This window comes from Ornithodoros turicata, unplaced genomic scaffold (genome assembly GCF_037126465.1).
Source record: "Ornithodoros turicata isolate Travis unplaced genomic scaffold, ASM3712646v1 Chromosome355, whole genome shotgun sequence".
Classification (NCBI taxonomy): Eukaryota; Metazoa; Arthropoda; class Arachnida; order Ixodida; family Argasidae; genus Ornithodoros; species Ornithodoros turicata.
In genome coordinates this window covers 41,130-50,883 of record NW_026999365.1, presented here as the reverse complement: position 1 = coordinate 50,883, position 9,754 = coordinate 41,130, and positions in this window count along the sequence as shown.

Below are 9,754 nucleotides of genomic sequence, written 5' to 3'. Positions count from 1 at the left end.
TAGACGAACCATCTGTGAACACAGCCGTGCGGCCTCTGTAGTTTGTATCCATCATTTCCAAAGTAGACTGCTTGAGAACCGAAACGGGGATCTGGCTCTTCGGCCCCAGGAGGCCAGGGATGTGTGTCGAGAGGGATGGGCTCGGCAGTGTCCATGGTGCCACTGAAGGGGCGGTCGGGGCAACAGTGAAGTCAGGGATGTTTCCAGATGTTGGTGTAACACATAGCGAGAGTTTACTGTTCTTCCGCCTACGTAGCTTTTGAACCAGAGGATGACGCCGGTGGTGAGCGAGCAACCGTAGGTAGTGTCGGATGGTTTCTCTTCGGCGGAGGACATCGATGGGTATTTCCGCGGCGTCGGCGATCACCATCCGTGTCTCAGCGCTGCGCGGGACACCAAGGCACGTCCGCAGGCTGCGTGCCAGTGTACACCGAAGCTTGTGCTCAGACGTGGCTGATATACCGTGCAATACGGGCAAGCTGTATAGCAGGGAGCCGCGAACCAGAGTTTTGTGGAGCACAAGATCCCGCTCAGTGCAGCCCCAGCGCACGCCGGCAAAGTGGCGAATCACATTCCCCCAGCGCTGAGCCTTTGAGATGATGAAGTCAATGTGCCTTCGCCACGACAGGTTGCGGTCCAGGATCACACCCAGGAACCTGTGAAACTTGACTTGTATGAGGGGGCAATCCCCAATCCGCAGTTGGAACCTCCGCATCTCTCTTCGAGTAAACGGAAGGACAGCGCTTTTTTCGGTGGAGATATCCATCCCCGCGTTCAAGAAGAAGTTGTTGATGGCATCCAGTGCTCTTTGCAACCGATGTTGAATTGCCGGCCGGGATTTTCCAACAGTCCAGATACACACATCGTCCGCATATATGGAGAGATTTACTCTCCTCGGTAGACATTCTTTGAGATCAACCATGACGATATTGAATAGTAACGGGCTTAGGACACTTCCTTGCGGGACACCCTGCGGAACAAAATAAAAAGAATAACCTATAATTTGAAAATAATGCCATATGTTGAAAGCATAAACATGCACAGTACCTCAGGCAGTCACTGTTGCGCGAAATACCGCATACGCGCGTGTTTAGTCCGCACGTGCAAAATAAAAAGAATCACCTATAATTTGAAAATAATGCCATTTGCCCAAAGCATAACCATGCACAGTACCTCGGGCAGCCACTGTTGCGCGAAATACCGCATACACGCATGTTTAGTCCACACGTACAAAATAAAAAGAATCACCTATAATTTGAAAATAATGCCATATGTCGAAAGCATAAACATGCACAGTACATCAGGCAGCCACTGTTTCGCGAAATACCTTATACACGCGTGTTTAGTTGCACACACAAAATAAAGAGAATGACCTATAATTTGAAAATAATGCCATATGACGAAAGCATAAACATGCGAAGTTCCCCAGGCAGCCACTGTTGCGCGAAATACCGCATACACGCGTGTTTAGTCCACACGTACAAAATAAAAGGAATCACCTATAATTTGAAAATAATGCCATATGACGAAAGCATAAACATGCGAAGTTCCTCAGGCAGCCACTGTTGCGCGAAATACCGCATACACGCGTGTTTAGTCCACACGTACAAAATAAAAAGAATCACCTATAATTTGAAAATAATGCCATATGTCGAAAGCATAAACATGCAGAGTACCTCAGGCAGCCACTGTTGCGCGAAATACCGCATACACGCGTGTTTAGTCACCACGTACAAAATCAAAAGATTCACCTATAATTTGAAAATAATGCCATATGTCGAAAGCATAAACATGCACAGTACCTCAGGCAGCCACTGTTGCGCGAAATACCGCATACACGCGTGTTTAATCCGCACGTACAAAATAAAAAGTATCACCTATAATTTGAAAATAATGCCATATGTCGAAAGCATAAACATGCACAGTACCTGAGGCAGCCACTGTTGCGCGAAATACCGCATACACGCGTGTTTAATCCGCACGTACAAAATAAAAAGAATCACCTATAATTTGAAAATAATGCCATATGTCGAAAGCATAAACATGCAAAGTTCCTCAGGCAGCCACTCTTTCGCGAAATACCTTATACGCGCGTGTTTAGTTGCACGCACAAAATAAAAAGAATGACTATAATTTGAAAATAATGCCATATCTCGAAAGGATAAACATGCAAAGTTCCTCAGGCAGCCACTGTTGCGCGAAATACCTTATACACGCGTGTTTAGTTGCACGCACAAAATAAAAAAATGACCTATAATTTGAAAATAATGCCATATGTCGAAAGCATAAACATGCAAAGTTCCTCAGGCAGCCACTGTTGCGCGAAATACCGCATACACGCGTGTTTTTACTCCACACGTACAAAATAAAAAGAATCACCTACAATTTGAAAATAATGCCCTATGTCGAAAGTATAAACATGCATAGTGCCTCAGGCAGCCACTGTTTCGCGAAATACCGCATACACGCGTGTTTAGTCACCACGTACAAAATAAAAATAATCACCTATAATTTGAAAATAATGCCATTTGCCCAACGCATAACCATGCACAGTACCTCAGGCAGCCACTGTTGCGCGAAATACCGCATACACGCGTGTTTAGTTGCACGCACAAAATAAAAAGAATGACCTATAATTTGAAAATAATGCCATATGTCGAAAGCATAAACATGCAGAGTACCTCAGGCAGCCACTGTTGCGCGAATACCGCATACACGCGTGTTTAGTCACCACGTACAAAATAAAAAGAATCACCTATAATTTGAAAATAATGCCATATATCGAAAGCATAAACATGCACAGTACCTCAAGCAGCCACTGTTGCGCGAAATACCGCATACACGCGTGTTTAGTCCGCACGTACAAAATAAAAAGAATCACCTATAATTTGAAAATAATGCCATATGTCGAAAGCATAAACATGCAAAGTTCCTCAGGCAGCCACTCTTTCGCGAAATACCTTATACACGCGTGTTTAGTTGCACGCACAAAATAAAAAGAATGACCTATAATTTGAAAATAATGCCATATGTCGAAAGCATAAAAATGCAAAGTTCCTCAGGCAGCCACTGTTGCGCGAAATACCACATACACGCGTGTTTAGTCCACACGTACAAAATAAAAAGAATCACCTATAATTTGAAAATCATGCCGTATGTCGAAAGCATAACCATGCACAGTACCTCAGGCAGCCACTGTTGCGCGAAATACCGCATACACGAGTGTTTAGACCGCACGTACAAAATAAAAAGAATCACCTATAATTTGAAAATAATGCCATATGTTGAAAGCATAAACATGCACAGTACCTCAGGCAGTCACTGTTGCGCGAAATACCGCATACACGCGTGTTTAGTCCGCACGTACAAAATAAAAAGAATCACCTATAATTTGAAAATAATGCCATTTGCCCAAAGCATAACCATGCACAGTACCTCAGGCAGCCACTGTTGCGCGAAATACCGCATACACGCATGTTTAGTCCACACGTACAAAATAAAAAGAATCACCTATAATTTGAAAATAATCCCATATGTCGAAAGCATAGACATGCAAAGTTCCTCAGGCAGCCACTGTTTCGCGAAATAATTTATACACGCGTGTTTAGTTGCACACACAAAATAAAGAGAATGATCGATAATTTGAAAATAATGCCATATGACGAAAGCATAAACATGCGAAGTTCCTCAGGCAGCCACTGTTGCGCGAAATACCGCATACACGCGTGTTTAGTCCACACGTACAAAATAAAAACAATCACCTATAATTTGAAAATAATGCCATATGTCGAAAGCATAAACATGCAAAGTTCCTCAGGCAGCCACTCTTTCGCGAAATACCTTATACACGCGTGTTTAGTTGCACGCACAAAATAAAAAGAATGACTATAATTTGAAAATAATGCCATATGTCGAAAGGATAAACATGCAAAGTTCCTCAGGCAGCCACTGTTGCGCGAAATACCGCATACACGCGTGTTTAGTCCACACGTACAAAATAAAAACAATCACCTATAATTTGAAAATAATGCCATATGTCGAAAGCATAAACATGCAAAGTTCCTCAGGCAGCCACTCTTTCGCGAAATACCTTATACACGCGTGTTTAGTTGCACGCACAAAATAAAAAGAATGACTATAATTTGAAAATAATGCCATATGTCGAAAGCATAGACATGCAAAGTTCCTCAGGCAGCCACTGTTTCGCGAAATACCTTATACACGCGTGTTTAGTTGCACACACAAAATAAAGAGAATGACCTATAATTTGAAAATAATGCCATATGACGAAAGCATAAACATGCGAAGTTCCTCAGGCAGCCACTGTTGCGCGAAATACCGCATACACGCGTGTTTAGTCCACACGTACAAAATAAAAAGAATCACCTATAATTTGAAAATAATGCCATATGTCGAAACCATAAACATGCAGAGTACCTCAGGCAGCCACTGTTGCGCGAAATACCGCATACACGCGTGTTTAGTCACCACGTACAAAATAAAAAGAATCACCTATAATTTGAAAATAATGCCATTTGCCCAAAGCATAACCATGCACAGTACCTCAGGCAGCCACTGTTGCGCGAAATACCGCATACACGCGTGTTTAGTCCACACGTACAAAATAAAAAGAATCACCTATAATTTGAAAATCATGCCATATGTCGAAAGCATAGACATGCAAAGTTCCTCAGGCAGCCACTGTTGCGCGAAATACCGCATACACGCGTGTTTTTACTCCACACGTACAAAATAAAAAGAATCACCTACAATTTGAAAATAATGCCCTATGTCGAAAGTATAAACATGCATAGTGCCTCAGGCAGCCACTGTTTCGCGAAATACCGCATACACGCGTGTTTAGTCACCACGTACAAAATAAAAATAATCACCTATAATTTGAAAATAATGCCATTTGCCCAAAGCATAACCATGCACAGTACCTCAGGCAGCCACTGTTGCGCGAAATACCGCATACACGCGTGTTTAGTTGCACGCACAAAATAAAAAGAATGACCTATAATTTGAAAATAATGCCATATGTCGAAAGCATAAACATGCAGAGTACCTCAGGCAGCCACTGTTGCGCGAATACCGCATACACGCGTGTTTAGTCACCACGTACAAAATAAAAAGAATCACCTATAATTTGAAAATAATGCCATATATCGAAAGCATAAACATGCACAGTACCTCAGGCAGCCACTGTTGCGCGAAATACCGCATACACGTGTGTTTAGTCCGCACGTACAAAATAAAAAGAATCACCTATAATTTGAAAATAATGCCATATGTCGAAAGCATAAACATGCAAAGTTCCTCAGGCAGCCACTCTTTCGCGAAATACCTTATACACGCGTGTTTAGTTGCACGCACAAAATAAAAAGAATGACCTATAATTTGAAAATAATGCCATATGTCGAAAGCATAAAAATGCAAAGTTCCTCAGGCAGCCACTGTTGCGCGAAATACCACATACACGCGTGTTTAGTCCACACGTACAAAATAAAAAGAATCACCTATAATTTGAAAATCATGCCGTATGTCGAAAGCATAACCATGCACAGTACCTCAGGCAGCCACTGTTGCGCGAAATACCGCATACACGAGTGTTTAGACCGCACGTACAAAATAAAAAGAATCACCTATAATTTGAAAATAATGCCATATGTTGAAAGCATAAACATGCACAGTACCTCAGGCAGTCACTGTTGCGCGAAATACCGCATACACGCGTGTTTAGTCCGCACGTACAAAATAAAAAGAATCACCTATAATTTGAAAATAATGCCATTTGCCCAAAGCATAACCATGCACAGTACCTCAGGCAGCCACTGTTGCGCGAAATACCGCATACACGCATGTTTAGTCCACACGTACAAAATAAAAAGAATCACCTATAATTTGAAAATAATCCCATATGTCGAAAACATAGACATGCAAAGTTCCTCAGGCAGCCACTGTTTCGCGAAATACCTTATACACGCGTGTTTAGTTGCACACACAAAATAAAGAGAATGATCGATAATTTGAAAATAATGCCATATGACGAAAGCATAAACATGCGAAGTTCCTCAGGCAGCCACTGTTGCGCGAAATACCGCATACACGCGTGTTTAGTCCACACGTACAAAATAAAAACAATCACCTATAATTTGAAAATAATGCCATATGTCGAAAGCATAAACATGCAAAGTTCCTCAGGCAGCCACTCTTTCGCGAAATACCTTATACACGCGTGTTTAGTTGCACGCACAAAATAAAAAGAATGACTATAATTTGAAAATAATGCCATATGTCGAAAGGATAAACATGCAAAGTTCCTCAGGCGGCCACTGTTGCGCGAAATACCGCATACACGCGTGTTTAGTCCACACGTACAAAATAAAAAGAATCACCTATAATTTGAAAATCATGCCATATGTCGAAAGCATAAACATGCAGAGTACCTCAGGCAGCCACTGTTGCGCGAAATACCTGATACACGCGTGTTTAGTCCGCACGTAAAAAATAAAAAGAATCCCCTATAATTTGAAAATAATGCAATTTGCCCAAAGCATAACAATGCACAGTACCTCAGGCAGCCACTGTTGCGCGAAATGCCGCATACACGCGTGTTTAGTCCACACGTACAAAATAAAAAGAATCACCTATAATTTGAAAATAATCCCATATGTCGAAAGCATAAACATGCAAAGTTCCTCAGGCAGCCACAGTTGCGCGAAATACCGCATACACGCGTGTTTAGTCCGCACGTACAAAATAAAAAGAATCACCTATAATTTGAAAATAATGCAATTTGCCCAAAGCATAACAATGCACAGTGCCTCAGGCATCCACTGTTGCGCGAAATACCGCATACACGCGTGTTTAGTCCACACGTACAAAATAAAAAGAATCACCTATAATTTGAAAATAATGCCATATGTCGAAAGCATAAACATGCAAAGTCAGCCACTCTTTCGCGAAATACCTTATACACGCGTGTTTAGTTGCACGCACAAAATAAAAAGAATGACCTATAATTTGAAAATAATGCCATATGTCGAAAGCATAAACATGCAAAGTTCCTCAGGCAGCCACTCTTTCGCGAAATACCTTATACACGCGTGTTTAGTTGCACGCACAAAATAAGAAGAATGACCTATAATTTGAAAATAATGCCATATGTCGAAAGCATAGACATGCAAAGTTCCTCAGGCAGCCACTGTTGCGCGAAATACCACATACACGCGTGTTTAGTCCACACGTACAAAATAAAAAGAATCACCTATAATTTGAAAATCATGCCGTATGTCGAAAGCATAAACATGCAAAGTTCCACAGGCAGCCACAGTTGCGCGAAATACCGCATACACGAGTGTTTAGACCGCACGTACAAAATAAAAAGAATAACCTATAATTTGAAAATAATGCCATATGTTGAAAGCATAAACATGCACAGTACCTCAGGCAGTCACTGTTGCGCGAAATACCGCATACGCGCGTGTTTAGTCCGCACGTACAAAATAAAAAGAATCACCTATAATTTGAAAATAATGCCATTTGCCCAAAGCATAACCATGCACAGTACCTCAGGCAGCCACTGTTGCGCGAAATACCGCATACACGCATGTTTAGTCCACACGTACAAATTAAAAAGAATCACCTATAATTTGAAAATAATCCCATATGTCGAAAGCATAGACATGCAAAGTTCCTCAGGCAGCCACTGTTTCGCGAAATACCTTATACACGCGTGTTTAGTTGCACACACAAAATAAAGAGAATGACCTATAATTTGAAAATAATGCCATATGACGAAAGCATAAACATGCGAAGTTCCTCAGGCAGCCACTGTTGCGCGAAATACCGCATACACGCATGTTTAGTCCACACGTACAAAATAAAAAGAATCACCTATAATTTGAAAATAATCCCATATGTCGAAAGCATAGACATGCAAAGTTCCTCAGGCAGCCACTGTTTCGCGAAATAATTTATACACGCGTGTTTAGTTGCACACACAAAATAAAGAGAATGATCGATAATTTGAAAATAATGCCATATGACGAAAGCATAAACATGCGAAGTTCCTCAGGCAGCCACTGTTGCGCGAAATACCGCATACACGCGTGTTTAGTCCACACGTACAAAATAAAAACAATCACCTATAATTTGAAAATAATGCCATATGTCGAAAGCATAAACATGCAAAGTTCCTCAGGCAGCCACTCTTTCGCGAAATACCTTATACACGCGTGTTTAGTTGCACGCACAAAATAAAAAGAATGACTATAATTTGAAAATAATGCCATATGTCGAAAGGATAAACATGCAAAGTTCCTCAGGCAGCCACTGTTGCGCGAAATACCGCATACACGCGTGTTTAGTCCACACGTACAAAATAAAAACAATCACCTATAATTTGAAAATAATGCCATATGTCGAAAGCATAAACATGCAAAGTTCCTCAGGCAGCCACTCTTTCGCGAAATACCTTATACACGCGTGTTTAGTTGCACGCACAAAATAAAAAGAATGACTATAATTTGAAAATAATGCCATATGTCGAAAGCATAGACATGCAAAGTTCCTCAGGCAGCCACTGTTGCGCGAAATACCGCATACACGCGTGTTTAGTCACCACGTACAAAATAAAAAGAATCACCTATAATTTGAAAATAATGCCATTTGCCAAAGCATAACCATGCACAGTACCTCAGGCAGCCACTGTTGCGCGAAATACCGCATACACGCGTGTTTAGTCCACACGTACAAAATAAAAAGAATCACCTATAATTTGAAAATCATGCCATATGTCGAAAGCATAGACATGCAAAGTTCCTCAGGCAGCCACTGTTTCCCGAAATACCTTATACACGCGTGTTTAGTTGCACGCACAAAATAAAAAGAATGACCTATAATTTGAAAATAATGCCATATGTCGAAAGCATAAACATGCAAAGTTCCTCAGGCAGCCACTGTTGCGCGAAATACCGCATACACGCGTGTTTTTACTCCACACGTACAAAATAAAAAGAATCACCTACAATTTGAAAATAATGCCCTATGTCGAAAGTATAAACATGCATTGTGCCTCAGGCAGCCACTGTTTCGCGAAATACCGCATACACGCGTGTTTAGTCACCACGTACAAAATAAAAATAATCACCTATAATTTGAAAATAATGCCATTTGCCCAAAGCATAACCATGCACAGTACCTCAGGCAGCCACTGTTGCGCGAAATACCGCATACACGCGTGTTTAGTTGCACGCACAAAATAAAAAGAATGACCTATAATTTGAAAATAATGCCATATGTCGAAAGCATAAACATGCAGAGTACCTCAGGCAGCCACTGTTGCGCGAATACCGCATACACGCGTGTTTAGTCACCACGTACAAAATAAAAAGAATCACCTATAATTTGAAAATAATGCCATATATCGAAAGCATAAACATGCACAGTACCTCAGGCAGCCACTGTTGCGCGAAATACCGCATACACGCGTGTTTAGTCCGCACGTACAAAATAAAAAGAATCACCTATAATTTGAAAATAATGCCATATGTCGAAAGCATAAACATGCAAAGTTCCTCAGGCAGCCACTCTTTCGCGAAATACCTTATACACGCGTGTTTAGTTGCACGCACAAAATAAAAAGAATGACCTATAATTTGAAAATAATGACATATGTTGAAAGCATAAACATGCACAGTACCTCAGGCAGTCACTGTTGCGCGAAATACCGCATACACGCGTGTTAATC